The 16,072-nt window shown below is 35.5% G+C and overlaps 2 non-coding genes across 2 annotated transcripts; both read right to left on the reverse strand.

Annotated features, from left to right (window-relative positions):
- Nucleotides 1-13,871: 13,871 nt before the first annotated feature.
- Nucleotides 13,872-13,945, reverse strand: TRNAW-CCA (transfer RNA tryptophan (anticodon CCA)). The gene has a single exon. It is a non-coding gene; the product is annotated as a tRNA-Trp (tRNA).
- A 139-nt stretch (nt 13,946-14,084) lies between these two features.
- Nucleotides 14,085-14,158, reverse strand: TRNAP-UGG (transfer RNA proline (anticodon UGG)). The gene has a single exon. It is a non-coding gene; the product is annotated as a tRNA-Pro (tRNA).
- Nucleotides 14,159-16,072: the final 1,914 nt, after the last annotated feature.

A 16,072-nucleotide genomic window follows, 5' to 3' on the forward strand; every position in this document is an offset into this window, starting at 1 on the left:
TATAGAAGGGGCCATAAACTGGAGAGTCTTGACCAATTCGAAAGATCATTTGGTGTAGTTGAAATAACAGAATTGGAACTTGTTTGGTCAAGTAAGGGAAACTCAATCAAATTCATAACTGTCTCAATAGAATCTTTTCCTTCTTTTTTTTTGTCTAAATATTCAGTTAAGACCATTCCAAGGCTCCTTTTCGCCATGCATAAACTAAACCAACAACTAAGATAAGCACGAAAATCAAAGCTTCGATAAAAACGGATACACCCAATACGTCGAAACTCATTGCCCAAGGGTATAGAAAGACGGTTTCCACATCAAAAACAACAAAAACGAGCGCAAACATATAATAGCGTATTCGGAATTGTACCCAAGCCCCTCCCATGGGTTCTATACCCGATTCATAACTAGAAAGCTTCTCTGGTCCTTCACTAACCGGGGCTAAAAGTCCTGAAATCGAAAATGCCAAAATAGGAATAAGGCTTGCTATTATTAGAAATGTCCAAAAAATATCATATTCGTGAAGCAGAAACATAATGTACTCCCATTAATGTGGAATAGGCGGAACTTAAATTAGTCAATTCAATTCAGCATTGTCAATTTATCCAGAACTTCTCTCTTTTCCTCGGTGAAACAAGAATCTTTTTTGTTCAAACAAAAGCGCTTAGTTTAGCCTTTGTTTCCTCTGTGCTGCATCTTCTTTAAAGATTCATCCAATGGAATCCCAACTCCCTTTCTTTTGGATTTCCATTCTATTTAGATATGGTGTATGTAGATCTAATTCTTATATAAAGAAAACTTTCTCGTTTCACTTTGTCTCGCTTTCTCTAGAATCTCTAGAAAAAAGAATAGCTCTATCCTTTATTTAATATTTAATAATAAAATAATAAGAGACTATTAAATAAAAATGAGAATACTACTAAATTAGAACCTAATTAAGATAGTAGGACTAATCTATGCAGTATAATTAATGAGAAGTAATACTATAAAATAAAAATAAAGAACTCTATTTCAGAACTATGAGACAGAATATTCTGTTTTCTTATTTACTCTTTACTTTATTTTTTCTATTTAAAGTTGATCAATTTACATAATGTATCTATAAACAAAGTAATAAATATACTTAAAACAAAGTAGGAATTCGCAAAATGGATAAAATCATTGCAGTTATTATAGGGAAGTCTAGAGATATCCTATTTGAAGGAGGACGGGATTCAAATCAGGGAAAGGATCCTTTCTTCTATTGATTTGATAGAAATTCGTTTTTCTTTTCCTGTCTGTATGATTTTGATTTTCGATGAATGAGCCTTTGGTAATGCTTTTATCTCTATTCTATGTCGCAGGCGCCTATCCAGTCTATAAACAAATACTAATGAGAAAATGAAAACTATACTAAACTAAAGAAAACATAGGATAGAGATCCTAAAATCTAAAAAAGGGCATATTAGGGCTATACGGATTCGAACCGTAGACCTTCTCGGTAAAACAGATCAAACGGATTATTATCGAAATGATTTGAACTGTTTCAAAGACCCAACATGCATTTTTTTGCATTGGGCTCTTTCATAAACTGATTTAAAGATCAGTTAGTCCACCATAGTTTTTCTTTACGGAAAGATAATGAGATGGCTCCCTGTGCTCTGATTGATTTTTTGTATTATGATCTATCTAGGAGCAATACCAAAGTGTTTCAAAGGAGGATTACCTTGACTTAGGTCTGCCTCCGGTCTAAATTAAATCAACCTAAGTGAAATGGAGTCTCTATCGTTCCACTGCAAGAGTTAACTATGAGACTTCATACACCTTAAAGTTCATAGAACGAAAAGAAGTTTTTTGGAGGCCCTTATCCTCATTACGCCTAGCATTTAGTGGGCTGGATATTTACCTTATCAACTAGCAAATCCATAAGGGTTCTATTTGATTAGGCACCTGAATTGGCACCTGAATCGGACTGAACCGACTGTTTGTCAGGCTACTGTTCTCCTATTCTCTCGAATCTATGAAGTAAGACATTGATTTTGCAATAAGATCGATTATGTTCATTGCATAATAAGCTCCTTTGAAAAGCATTGGCGCACGTGTAAACGAGTTGCTCTACCGAACTGAGCTATAGCCCTTATCACAGATATCTTAACATATAGATAATTTCTTGTCAAGATGAATATTTTCTAATGCCAGAGGATACCCCTTTGATCTGTATCTGTTTAGTATTTAGTTTAGTATTTAGTATATAACAGACCAATAACAGAGCGGTATTGCTTAGAAAAGGGATTCAATATATAATCGATCGAAGTAATGGGTCTTCCTTTGTGGTGATAAATTGCCTACTTAACTCAGTGGTTAGAGTATTGCTTTCATACGGCGGGAGTCATTGGTTCAAATCCAATAGTAGGTAAGTAGGTAGAAAAATTACTAGATAGCATTGGACTTACTTCGCTTCACTATCTAATAACTTTTTCTACCCCTCTTCCCTTTTTCTTTGTATCAACTATAAACCACTGGATTGTCTTCAATTGGATGGGGGAATCCAATTGACAGCCTCGATTCGTATCCTAGCTCGTCTGAGAGCGAGCTTCGCTTCAACCAAATCTTTCGTACCCTCAGCTTTACTCAAGTTAGCTTCGGCTATTTCAAGTGCCTTTTGAGCTTCTTCCGGATCAATATCACTACCCAGTTCCGCATCATTTCCTAAAATGATGATCTCATTATTAACTATTCTCGCAAAACCGCTCCACAGAACCGCTGTTAACCATTGGTCGTTGAGGAGGCGTATTCTCAAAGGACCCATATCTACTGCTGTGTTAATGGGGGCGTGGTTTGGTAATACGCCAATTTGGCCACTATTAGTGGATAAAATGATTTCTTTCACTTCACAATCCCAAATAATTCGCTTAGGAGTCAGTACATAAAGATTTAATTTCATTTCTTCGATTTGTTCTCCTCTTCTAAGGTTATAGCTTTCGTGCTAGCTTCATCGATGTTACCCACCAAATAAAAAGCCTGTTCAGGTAGGCCGTCTAATTCTCCGGAAAGGATTAGTTGAAATCCCCTAATAGTTTCCGCAAGAGCAACATACTTTCCTGGAGAACCAGTAAAAACTTCTGCCACAAAGAACGGTTGTGATAAGAAACGCTCAATTTTTCTTGCTCTTGCTACAGTTAAACGATCCTCTTCCGATAATTCATCCAAGCCAAGAATTGCGATAATGTCCTGAAGTTCTTTGTAACGTTGTAAAGTTTCCTTAACTCTTTGCGCAGTTTCATAATGTTCGTTGCCAACGATCCGAGGCTGTAACATAGTCGAGGTTGAATCTAAAGGATCTACTGCTGGATAAATACCCTTGGAAGCTAATCCTCTGGAAAGTACGGTAGTAGCATCCAAATGTGCAAATGTTGTGGCAGGGGCAGGGTCGGTCAAATCGTCTGCAGGTACATAAACTGCTTGAATCGAAGTTATAGATCCCTTTTTAGTAGAAGCAATTCTTTCTTGCAAAGAACCCATTTCTGTACTAAGAGTAGGTTGATAACCCACTGCGGAGGGCATTCTCCCTAATAAAGCGGATACCTCTGATCCTGCTTGAACAAAACGAAAGATATTATCGATAAATAAAAGCACGTCTTGCTTATTAACATCTCGGAAATATTCCGCCATAGTTAGGGCAGTTAAACCAACTCTCATACGAGCTCCCGGTGGTTCATTCATTTGGCCATAGACTAGAGCTACCTTTGATTCCTCAATATTTTTTTCATTAATTACTCCGGATTCCTTCATTTCCATATAAAGATCATTTCCTTCACGAGTCCGTTCCCCTACTCCACCGAATACGGATACGCCCCCATGAGCTTTAGCAATGTTATTGATTAATTCCATGATCAGTACTGTTTTACCTACTCCAGCCCCCCCAAATAGTCCTATTTTTCCTCCACGTCGATAAGGAGCTAAAAGATCGACGACCTTAATACCTGTTTCAAAGATGGATAATTTCGTATCTAACTCGATAAAGGCAGGCGCAGATCTATGAATAGGGAACGTTGCACTACTATCTACAGGACCCAAATTGTCAACAGGCTCCCCAAGAACGTTGAAAATTCGTCCGAGAGTAGCTCCACCGACCGGAACACTGAGAGGAGCTCCCGTGTCAATCACTTCCATTCCTCTCATCAACCCGTCCGTAGCACTCATAGCTACAGCTCTAACTCGATTATTTCCTAATAATTGTTGTACCTCACAAGTCACATTAATTTGCTTATCGGCAGTGTCTCTACTCTGGACTACCAAAGCGTTATAAATATAAGGTAACTTGCCTGGGGGAAAAGTGACATCCAGCACGGGTCCAATAATTTGATCGATACGACCTGTACTTTTTTCTTCAATTGTGGAAACCCCGGGAGGAGAAGTAGTAGGATTGGTTCTCATAATTATCACATAATTAAAAAAAAGGAATTTGTCGAAATTTTTCTTTTTTTATTGTTGAATAATGCCAAATCAAATCAAAAAAAATCCAAAAGTAAAAAGGAAATGAATTAGTTAATTCAATAAGAGAGAAAAGGGGACCAGGACTTGATTTCGTTGCCCAAGCGAATCCCATTCAATCGTTTACTCATGGAATGAGTCCGTTGGAAAGTTCAATCAATCTTTTTTTCATATACATACATTTTGCCTTTTGTGGAGGATCTGTGCCTACTCTACTTTCCTATCTAGGACTTCGATATACAAAATATATACTACTGTGAAGCATAGATTGCTGTCAACAAAGAATTTTATTAGTATTTAGTTAGGTATTTGCATTCAAAATAAGAAAAGAGAACTATTAAGAACTTGTAAAATAAGGATTAGGAATTAATTTGGGTTGCGCTATATCTATCAAAGAGTATACAATAATTATGGATTTGGTAAATCAAATCCATGGTTTAATAACGAACCGTGTTAACTTACCATAACAACAACTCAATTCCTATCGAATTCCTATAGTGGAATTCCTATAGGATAGAACATACACAGGGTGTACGCATTATATATGAATGAAACATATTCATTAACCTAAGCATGCCCTCAATTTTCTTTAATGAGTTGATATTATATTAATTGAATATCCTTTTTTTTTGTTTTACGAGATTTTTTCTAAAGTTTCATTTACGCCTAATTAACATCGAGTAGACCCTGTTATTGTGAGAATTCTTAATTCAAGAGTTATAGGGAGGGACTTATGTCACCACAAACAGAAACTAAAGCAGGTGTTGGATTTCAAGCTGGTGTTAAAGATTATAAATTGACTTACTACACCCCAGAGTATGAAACTAAGGATACTGATATCTTGGCAGCATTCCGAGTAAGTCCTCAGCCTGGGGTTCCGCCCGAAGAAGCAGGGGCTGCAGTAGCTGCCGAATCTTCTACTGGTACATGGACAACTGTTTGGACTGATGGACTTACCAGTCTTGATCGTTACAAAGGACGATGCTATCACATCGAGCCTGTTGCTGGGGAAGACAACCAATGGATCTGTTATGTAGCTTATCCATTAGACCTATTTGAAGAGGGTTCCGTTACTAACATGTTTACTTCCATTGTAGGTAACGTATTTGGTTTCAAAGCCCTACGTGCTCTACGTTTGGAGGATCTACGAATTCCCCCTACTTATTCAAAAACTTTCCAAGGCCCGCCTCATGGTATCCAAGTTGAAAGAGATAAGTTGAACAAGTATGGTCGTCCTTTATTGGGATGTACTATTAAACCAAAATTGGGATTATCCGCAAAAAATTATGGTAGAGCGTGTTATGAGTGTCTACGTGGTGGACTTGATTTTACCAAAGATGATGAAAACGTAAACTCACAACCATTTATGCGCTGGAGAGACCGTTTTGTCTTTTGTGCCGAAGCTATTTATAAATCACAGGCCGAAACCGGTGAAATCAAGGGGCATTACTTGAATGCGACTGCGGGTACATGTGAAGAAATGATTAAGAGAGCTGTATTTGCAAGAGAATTAGGGGTTCCTATTGTAATGCATGACTACTTAACTGGGGGATTCACCGCAAATACTACTTTGGCTCATTATTGCCGCGACAATGGCCTACTTCTTCACATTCACCGTGCAATGCATGCAGTTATTGATAGACAGAAAAATCATGGTATGCATTTCCGTGTATTAGCTAAAGCATTGCGTATGTCTGGGGGAGATCATATCCACTCCGGTACAGTAGTAGGTAAGTTAGAAGGGGAACGCGAAATGACTTTAGGTTTTGTTGATTTATTGCGCGATGATTTTATTGAAAAAGATCGTGCTCGCGGTATCTTTTTCACTCAGGACTGGGTATCCATGCCAGGTGTTATACCGGTAGCTTCAGGTGGTATTCATGTTTGGCATATGCCAGCTCTGACCGAAATCTTTGGGGACGATTCTGTATTACAATTTGGTGGAGGAACTTTAGGACATCCTTGGGGAAATGCACCTGGTGCAGCAGCTAATCGAGTGGCTTTAGAAGCCTGTGTACAAGCTCGTAACGAAGGGCGCGATCTTGCTCGCGAAGGTAATGAAATTATCCGAGCAGCTTGCAAATGGAGTCCTGAACTAGCCGCAGCTTGTGAAGTATGGAAGGCGATCAAATTCGAGTTCGAGCCGGTAGATACTATTGATTAACTAGATAAAACTAAAGATAAAGAAGGTATAAATAAAAAAGAAACGAAATAAAAAGAGAAAAAAATCAGTTATGAAATGCAGTAATTCTTCTTTATTCTTCTAATTGATTGCAATTAAACTCGGCTCAATCTTTTTTAGAAAAAAAAAAGATTGAGCCGAATAAAAATAGATCATGATATGATCATGAGACTTGACAAATCGAGATTCGTCTATTCTATATATCTAGAATATATATATTAAGGTATAATACAATAAAGAAATACAAATAAAATAATAAAATAATAAAATATAGTATTATCAATTGTATGCGCTTCTAGAGAAGTATGTATGCAGGAAGTAAATTCTAACCGCTTTCTTTTGAATCCAATTTCAAATTAGATTAGAAAGATAGAAAGGCCATGAGGATGGGAAAATCAAAATAAAATCTTTTTAATTAGTTCTCCTTTTTTGGAATTTTCTTATTATCCTTTCATTTTTTTTACAGAATATTTTTCAAACTAAAAATAAAAAATACAATACAATAGTCAATATTCCTTATAATAGATATACTTAATTATATCATAAGAATCTTAAGATATTTTTCGACTAGATAGAAATAGTAAATTTGAATTGAGACACCTATTCCATGACGGATTTAAACTTACCTTCTATTTTCGTGCCTTTAGTAGGCTTAGTATTTCCGGCAATTGCAATGACTTCTTTATTTCTTTATGTGCAAAAAAATAAGATTGTCTAGTATTTTTTAGTGTAAGTAATATAATATGGTAGGGTATGTGGCTTTTTCTACACACACTTTCTACACACAAATGAAAAACGGTTATGGATGCGGATATAGGCTACGAGCATAAATGCATGAATATGCAGAGCCAGGTATAGCGAGTTTTATTTTATTTATTTTAATTGAATCAACGAATATTTTTTGAATAGAAAGTCAATGTATCTAACCTATTATTTCACAGGAGTACTAGTTGCTGAAGGCGATTTCAGAATCAAAAAAAGTAAAGTCAAAATTATTTAGCTTATTCTCTCAATTTCAATCGACCGCTGCTGGATTTAGTATATCTAATATGAATTGGCGATCAGAACACATATGGGTAGAACTTCTAAAAGGTTCTCGAAAAAGGGGTAATTTTTTCTGGGCCTGTATTCTTTTTCTAGGTTCACTAGGATTCTTATCGGTTGGGATTTCCAGTTATCTTGGTAAGAATATTATATCTATACTTCCATCTCAAGAAATTCTTTTTTTTCCGCAGGGGGTCGTGATGTCTTTCTACGGAATCGCAGGCCTATTCATTAGCTCCTACTTGTGGTGTACTATTTTGTGGAATGTAGGTAGTGGTTATGACCGATTCGATAGAAAAGAGGGAATAGTGTGCATTTTTCGTTGGGGATTCCCTGGAATAAAACGTCGCGTCTTCCTTCGATTCCTTATGCGGGATATCCAATCAATTAGAATTCAGGTTAAAGAGGGTCTTTATCCTCGTCGTATTCTTTATATGGAAATCCGGGGCCAGGGGATCATTCCCTTGACTCGTACTGATGATCAATTTTTTACTCCACGAGAAATTGAACAAAAAGCTGCCGAATTGGCCTATTTCTTGCGCGTACCAATTGAAGTATTTTGAGGTATCTTTTTTGAACTGAGTTGAATGAAGAAAAGAAGAATTGGAAGAAGAAAAGTTTTCTCAACACGGGGAGGAAGTCCCTTCTAAATTGGATTTGTTATTGTAAGGGGATTTTTAAGTATTTATCTAAAGGAAGGAACAAACGAGGATAAGAGAAATTTGCTTTTAATTTTTTTTTATCCAAGTGAGATATATCGCATACTATTCTTCTTTTTTCATCCGAAAGGGCTTTTTTTTTATTCTATTTCACTATTTCATTCCATCTAGATCTAAGAAAGAACCCAATGCACTGAAATTCCACTACTAACTAATATACAAAAAAGAAGAATAGATACAGGGTATCAAACCTATATAGTTTTTGCTTCAAAGAAATAGAAATATCATGAAATAGAAATATCATCATATAGAGTCAGGGAATGGAATAGAGTCAGCGAATGAAGCATATTCATTAACAACTCCATTTACGGATCAAAAATGAAAAAAAAGAAAGCATTGCCTTCTTTACTATATCTTGTATTTATCGTACTTTTGCCTTGGGGGGTCTCTTCCTCATTTAACAAATGTCTGGAACTTTGGATTAAGAATTGGTGGAATACCAGGCAATCCGAAACTCTCTTAACTGATATTCAAGAGAAAAGGATTCTAGAAAGATTCATAGAATTAGAAGAACTTTCTCTCTTGGACGAGATGATAAAAGGGAAACTAAAGACACATGTACAAAAACCTCCTACAGGAATACACAAGGAAATAATACAATGGGTCAAAATAAATAATGAGGATCATCTCCATACCATTTTGCATTTCTCGACAAATATAATCTGTTTGGCTATTCTAAGTGGTTCTTTTTTTCTGGGTAAAGAGGAACTTGTCATTTTGAATTCTTGGGTTCAGGAATTCTTCTATAATTTAAATGACTCAATAAAAGCTTTTTTTATTCTTTTAGTTACTGATTTTTTTGTTGGATTTCACTCCACCCGTGGTTGGGAACTAGTAATTCGTTGGGTCTACAACGATTTTGGATGGGCTCCTAACGAGCTTATTTTCACTATTTTTGTTTGTAGTTTTCCAGTAATTCTAGATACATGTTTGAAATTTTGGGTCTTTTTTTGTTTAAATCGTCTATCTCCTTCGCTTGTAGTCATTTATCATTCAATTAGTGAAGCATAAATTCATTTGATCTCCCGATATTAATATTAATCAAATTAGCAAGCATCTTTTTTTAGAAAGAAAGCCCTTTTCCATTTTAGCAAAATTCTTTCTATTTATACCTACTTTAAGGTATTCATCATTGCAGTACAACTGTTGCAGTAGAATGACAACAGATTCGTGTATAGGGAACTAGATTAGCTTAGCTACCTATCTAATTTATTGTAGAAATTCTGGGATCTGCGATTGGACATGGAAAATAGAAATACTTTTTCTTGGGTAAAGGAACAGATAACTCGATCGATTTCTGTAGCGATCATGATATACGTAATAACTCGGACATCTATTTCAAATGCATATCCCATTTTTGCGCAGCAGGGTTATGAAAACCCACGAGAAGCAACTGGACGAATTGTATGTGCCAATTGCCATTTAGCTAGCAAGCCCGTCGATATTGAAGTTCCCCAAGCTGTGCTTCCCGATACTGTATTTGAAGCAGTTCTTCGAATTCCTTATGATATGCAATTGAAACAAGTTCTTGCTAATGGAAAAAAGGGAGGGTTGAATGTAGGTGCTGTTCTTATTTTGCCCGAGGGATTCGAATTAGCGCCGCCCGATCGTATTTCCCCTGAGTTAAAAGAAAAGATAGGAAATCTTGCTTTTCAGAGTTATCGTCCCGATAAAAAAAACATTCTTGTGATAGGCCCTGTTCCCGGTAAGAAATATAGTGAAATTGTCTTTCCCATTCTTTCCCCTGATCCTGCTACGAAGAAAGATGCTCATTTCTTAAAATATCCCATATATGTAGGGGGAAACCGAGGAAGAGGACAGATCTATCCTGATGGTAGCAAGAGTAACAATACAGTCTATAATGCTACGTCAACAGGTATAGTAAGAAAAATACTACGTAAAGAAAAGGGGGGGTATGAAATATCCATAGTTGATGCATCAGATGGACGCCAAGTGATTGATATTATACCTCCCGGACCAGAACTTCTTGTTTCAGAGGGGGAATCCATCAAGCTTGATCAACCATTAACAAGCAATCCTAATGTGGGAGGTTTTGGTCAGGGGGACGCAGAAATCGTGCTTCAGGATCCATTACGTGTCCAAGGCCTTTTGTTCTTCTTCGCATCCGTTATTTTGGCACAAGTTTTTTTGGTTCTCAAAAAGAAACAGTTTGAAAAGGTTCAATTGTACGAAATGAATTTCTAGGTCCCGGGATTTCTTACCATCAAGTTGGTAAAAAGCCTCGATTTATTGGCAATTGCTAGAATTATCTATGATCTATTTTGGAAATCCTTTTTTTGTTTAGACTGCTTTTTGTTTATGAGATGTCTGGAATTCCTTATTTATATCCCATGCAAAAGAAGAGAATCCAAGGCAAAGGCGAGAACAATAAAATTAAAATTTCTTCCTTTTCGGAGGGATTGCAGGTCTTCTTAATCGTCTATTCGGCACAAGAAAAAGGCTTTTTCTTGTGCCGATTCTTCTTGTATCAAAATAAGAATCCTTTTTCTTCCTAATTCGTCAAAGATTACTATTTCTTCTTTATTCGGGTCTGTCTCTTGGACCTCTTTTTCTTTTGCTTAGGTTTAGCCGAGGTAGTGGACAAACAGAGGGGAAGAAAATATGGCGGGGGAAAAATTTCTTGTGATTGTGAGCAAATTGCTTGGCTTGTTTAATTAAGTTCAACTTCAAATTTACAGAAATTTTGCAAAAAAAAAGTAAACTCTTCCATTGAAGGTTTTTTTTATTTTTAGGCTAGTTGAATAGTTTTGATTAAGGTTTTATTAGTTTATTACTCGAAACTAAATCAAGGATTTTCAGGATACTTCCTTCGTGGAATAAGATATTGGATCCTCGAGTGATCTCTTTTTCTTGTTGCTTCATAAGAGTGAATCGAATAGATTCAATTCGCGTTATAAGAGTAAAAATTCCGCGGGTCCTTTCCGCTCTAATCAGATAAAGGGGGGTAAGGACCCGCTAAGCTCCTACTTTTTCATGTTTACAATCTGGTCCCTCCGATTACTATAGAGATGAACCCAATCCAGAATATGAACCATAAAAGAAAACACCTACTAAACCAATCACAGCAATACCAGCTACAGTACCTATCAGCCAAAGAGGAATTCTTCCAGTAGTATCGGCCATTTCCCCTACTTTCCTCCACATTTTATCAATTGGTCATGCTAGAGACAAAAACAGTCATGGGTAGTTATAAGGATGGTATCCTTCCAAATGGGATAAGAGAATTCTTATTAGTCTCTTTCTTTCTCTCAATTGAAGAAGTAATTGGAAAATAAAACAGCAAGTACAAAAATGAGTAATAAACCCCAGTATAGACTGGTACGATTCAATTCAACATTTTGTTCATTCGGGTTTGATTGTGTCATAGTTCTATAGTTGGAATTTGTTTTATCGTTGGATGAACTGCATTGCTGATATTGATCCCAAGAAAAAAACAGTAGGTACAGCTAGTCCGTGAATAGCCAGCCATCGCACTGTAAAAATAGGATAGGTTCGATCTATGGTCATTGAGGGCCTCCTAAAAGGATCTACTAAATTCATCGAGTTGTTCTAAAGAATCAAAACGGTCGGTTATTAACGGAATTCCTTGTCGGCTTTCCGTGAAATACTCGTTTGGCCTAGGACTTCCAAACACGTCATAAGCTAAACCCGTACTGACAAATAACCAACCCGCAATGAATAGGGAAGGTATAGTAATGCTATGAATAACCCAGTATCGAATACTGGTAATAATATCAGCAAAAGAACGTTCTCCCGTGCTTCCAGACATGCTGAACTCCCAAAATTTTTGTACATTCAAAAAAGGAATTGATTCCGTAAAAGATGGGATCGACCAGTAAATAGAAAATTACTGATATTTCATCCTTGTGAGATTGTCAATTTTGTACCAAAGGTGTATTTTGAGTATACCGAATTAGTATAGCTATCCTTCCTATGGCACAGCAATCTGGTTTTGCCTGGTTCCGAAACATAATTACTTTTTTATTTTTTTTGTCTATAGGTAAGCTATATGTTATTCAAGGCATCAATAGAAAACCCCATTTTTGTAGGTTCTACTTACTTTTCATTGGCTTCGGAATATATAGAGTAATTCGGAATAGCAGCCAAAATCTTGGGAAAATCTAAGTTAATGATCAATAGGTTTGGATAAATAATTTAGGAAGGATATTCTCATACTGACACAATACAAGGACAAGTATATGTGAAATCTATCCTTTCATAATTCGTAATTCATCCTTGTATTGTTTGTTGGATTAGGTCTAACTTTCTTGACCAAACTGCGAGCGCGGAACTTTACGAGATGAAATAGGGAAAGACAGAAGATAGAATAGAACTTAAAAGGATAATTGAAGTGACTCGTCTTCGAATCTACTTTGGTTGGAGTTCGAAAAAGGAATAAAAATAAAGTAAATTCAAGGAAGAGCTTTCTTTTTTTTTTTAACAGCCCCTTGGCAGGTCGTGGAATGCTTTTGTTCTCCTCTTATTCCATATGGAATACAATCAGTTAAAATAAGAAGGAATAGGGGAATATTCGATCGTTCACTCCAAAACGAGGGTCCTATTGAAAAAGAAATTATCCAAAATAGAAAGAAGTTTTTTTTTCAAATTCAATTGTTTATTTATCTCTTATTCAAAAATTTCCCTGAAAATTGAATGAAAAAATGAAATTCAATGGGGTTAGATGATCTAGTTCTTAATATTATTACTTTACTCAATTGACAAATTCCACAACAAATCTCTTGATTCGGAATTAGGGACTCATGTATCATCTGATGAATCCACTTTCTTTTACACTTCTGTATCTTACTCTACCTTGTTTTTTAGTATTATCTAAAATAACTGATGAATTCTGAATTTTCCATAACTTAGGTAAATGCTTTACCAACATATGTAGTGTAGTAAAAAAAAATAAATGGAATTTAACTCTTTCATGCTTACTTTAACTAGTTATTTTGGTTTTCTACTGGCTGCTTTAACTATAACCCCAGCTCTATTTATTGGCTTGAACAAGATACGCCTTATTTGAATTGACTGAATAATTATAATTCAGAAAAGAAAAATCTTTCTTTGGGATTCCTGGCATTCTACGACTCTTTTCCAGACTAATTAGGAATTCTTTTCTTGGTCATTGAGATTCGTGGATAATTTAGAGTACTATTTAGGGATAGATCGTACCTCTTTTTTATCCCCTCGAACAAATCGAAATGATTGAAGTTTTTCTATTTGGAATCGTCTTAGGCCTAATTCCTATTACTTTAGCGGGATTATTCGTGACTGCGTATTTGCAATACAGGCGTGGGGATCAGTTGGATCTTTGATTGAGTCATTTTTTTTTGATTGACCTCCTCCAGACCAGAGAGGAGGTCAAATTGAAATTGGAGTTACAATTCAATTTTGTTAAGTTATTTTACTCTGCTTCGACATAAAATAGATGGAATCACGCTCTGTAGGATTTGAACCTACGACATCGGGTTTTGGAGACCCGCGTTCTACCGAACTGAACTAAGAGCGCTTTCATTCATTCAAAAAGAAAATCTTTTTCTATTCCTAATGTATCTCACGTACGTATAGTCTCCACAAATTCAAGTTATACCCACTTTACTTTAATTGATCTCGTCGCTACTGCCTATAAAGAAGAAAGAAGTAATAGGTAGGGATGACAGGATTTGAACCTGTGACATTTTGTACCCAAAACAAACGCGCTACCAAGCTGCGCTACATCCCTTTTCCAAATTAAATTGTTGTACAATGCCATTGTACACAATTCCTGTCTTCTTTTCCACATCATAATTTTCTTCTTCTTTCTATTTTCTTCTTCTTTCTTTCTCTATCTATATATAGAACCCTCGTGTCATTTCTTCTTTTTGGTCTCATATAATTAAGGAATTATATACATATAAAATCCAATATAATTTCGCCTATAAAAGAAGGATTACTTTTCCTTGCTAATATATAGGAAGAAGGGGTCATCTTTTTCTTTTTTAGGGATAGGAAAATTTCGTCGATATGGTTCATTTTATATATAGCATAACAATCTTGGGCAAGAGTTTATGATCATATATGTATTCCAACAAGGAAGGAGGATTTTCAATGCGGGATATAAAAACATATCTCTCTGTAGCACCCGTGCTAAGTACTCTATGGTTTGGTGCTTTAGCAGGTTTATTGATAGAAATTAATCGTTTATTCCCAGATGCTTTGTCATTCCCTTTTTTTTAATTCTAGTTATTGCTATGGGAGGGATAGATTTCTTCGTGATATGACAAAATTTGATCCTTTTCAATCTTTTTTTAGTATCGGAAGGAAAAAGAAAGAAAAGATGGATTGGGTTGAACCTCAGAGTCATTAAAAATTTTGTAAACCCCATTTTTGAAAATAGAAATTCAATTTAAAGGGGTACCCAAGCTAAATAAGGCCTCAGAAATCAGAGCATAGAAAAGGTGGGGCTGGCTAATTAAATGAAAGGATTTCGAACCAAAATCTTTGCTAATTCGACAAGGATTGTATTCTTTAATTATTTCTCTATTTTTTATTACTTAATTTAAGAATAAAAAAAAATTATTCTAATGAATTTTATTCTTCTTCTTCGGATTCAAAATAGAAGAATAAAAGAATAAGTAGAAGAATTAAGTTAAGTCAATCCAAAAAGAAAAGGAGGTTCATGGCCAAGGGAAAAGATGTTAGAATCAGAGTTATTTTGGAATGCATCAGTTGTGTTCGAAAAGGTGCCAATGAGGAATCGACGGGGATTTCTAGATATAGTACTCAAAAGAATCGCCACAATACACCCGGACAATTAGAATTCAAAAATTTTGTCGTTATTGTCGCAAGCATACGACTCATCACGAAATAAAGAAATAGGAACATCGTGTGTTCGATCTTTCCAAACAACAGAAAGAGTAAGAACTTCATATTTAATATATAAAGAAAACATAGTATAGAATACAAAATACAAATCAACTCATCTGATTTCCGGTAGATATTATTTCATATGTATAGAGGGTATTCATATACTATAATATGAATCAAATAAGATATGGATCAAAGAAAAACTACTTCTTCTGGATCCTAAATTAATAAAATAAAGAAGTGAATTTTCAAATTTTCAAATTTTAAATAAGGAATAAATCATGTATACATCTAAACAACCTTTTCTTAAATCTAAGCAACCCCTTTAGTAAATCCAAGCAAACTTTTAATAAATCCAAGCAACCCTTTCGTAAATCCAAGCAAACTTTTCGTAAATTCAAGCAACCTTTTCGTAAATCTAAACAACCTTTTCGTAGGCGTCCCCGGATTGGCCCGGGAGATCGAATTGATTATAGAAACATGAGTTTAATTAATAGATTTATTAGTGAACAAGGAAAAATATTATCGAGACGAATAAATAGATTAACCTTGAAACAACAACGATTAATTACTCTTGCTATAAAACAGGCTCGTATTTTATCTTTCTTACCGTTTCGTAACTATGAGAACGAAAAGCAATTTCAAGCCCAGTCAATTTCAATAATTACAGGTTCTAGACCCAGAAAAAATAGACATATTCCTCAATTAACGCAAAAGTACAATTCCAATCGAAACTTAAGAAACAACAACCAAAATTTAAGAAACAACAACCGGAACTTAAGTTCCGATT

The sequence above is a fragment of the Aegilops tauschii genome, unplaced genomic scaffold (assembly GCF_002575655.3).
Source record: "Aegilops tauschii subsp. strangulata cultivar AL8/78 unplaced genomic scaffold, Aet v6.0 ptg001046l_obj, whole genome shotgun sequence".
Lineage (NCBI taxonomy): Eukaryota > Viridiplantae > Streptophyta > Magnoliopsida > Poales > Poaceae > Aegilops > Aegilops tauschii.